At 47.6% G+C, this 1055-nt stretch overlaps 1 pseudogene; it reads left to right on the top strand.

The window, feature by feature from the left end:
• The first annotated feature begins 216 nt into the window (after positions 1-216).
• On the top strand, positions 217-310 carry LOC120096830 (small nucleolar RNA SNORA17; annotated as a pseudogene).
• The last annotated feature ends 745 nt before the right edge of the window (positions 311-1055 follow it).

The raw sequence follows: 1055 nt of genomic DNA on the forward strand, positions 1-1055 counted from the left end.
GGACTTTTGAGCGGTGTTTATAGAAAAGAGGGTAGATATGGGGATCCATTTCATACCACACAGGATAGTCTCCATCAAAAGTTTATTTGCTAACAATTTCAATTTTCTGGAGGTGGTAAAATAGTAGCTGTAAACTAGACTAGATCTCTGACACTGAATATAATTTGGCGATTAAAACGAGATTAAATGGAAACTTTAAATCAGAAGTGCAAGAACCCTACTCCTAGAAGATTTGCACATGTGACTGCTGTGTTACATGTGTATCAGAATACACAGAGGACAGATGCTATATCTATATGAACATCTGAATGATTAGCATTCTCTGACAAAAGCAGCCGAGATTAACTCCAGTCAGGTGCCACAACCATGAGCCCAATGCTCGTGGGGTCATGGGCTCCCTCCCTTGGGGCCATCTCAATTGACTGTATAAGGATTGAGTCCTAGATGACCACCAGGCCAGTGGCATGGAACAAGGACAGCAAGTTAGCCTGAGATGACTACCAGTCAGGTGCTGGGCAGGTTTCTTGGGAAAAACCATTCCCGAGATGACTGCTTCCAGGCACCATAATGCACAAAGCTAGCGCTCATGAGCTCTGGGGTCATGAGAGCAGAAGAGCTGCAGCACCCAGTAGAGAAAGACTTGCACCTTAAATGGGCAGCACAATAGGTCTGATCCTGGTGGAGGGGGCACAAGTAAGCTGGCCCCAGTGCATGAGCATGAGAGAGCTGACCCCAACAGTTGTCTTCCCTGTGGTGACACAAGCAAGGAGCAATCATCCTTTGCCCCGAAACACACACACACACACACACACACACACACACCATCAATGCCAGGAGGCAGGAAGTCTGATCCTGAAGCCATCAGAGTGGGGTAGCTGACCCTGTGTCTCAACCTGCTGCAGCATTCCATCTGCAGAGTTGATTCTAGGTGTAGAAGTTGCACGTAAGCTGGTTCCAAGGACATGACCATGGGACATCCAGAGCTGATGCTTGTCTGCTGTGCAGTGGTTAGGATGAAGGAGAGATACCCTCATCCCTTGCTATCTCTGTCAAGC

The sequence above is a fragment of the Rattus norvegicus genome, chromosome 14, assembly GCF_036323735.1.
Source record: "Rattus norvegicus strain BN/NHsdMcwi chromosome 14, GRCr8, whole genome shotgun sequence".
In the NCBI taxonomy this organism is placed as follows: Eukaryota; Metazoa; Chordata; class Mammalia; order Rodentia; family Muridae; genus Rattus; species Rattus norvegicus.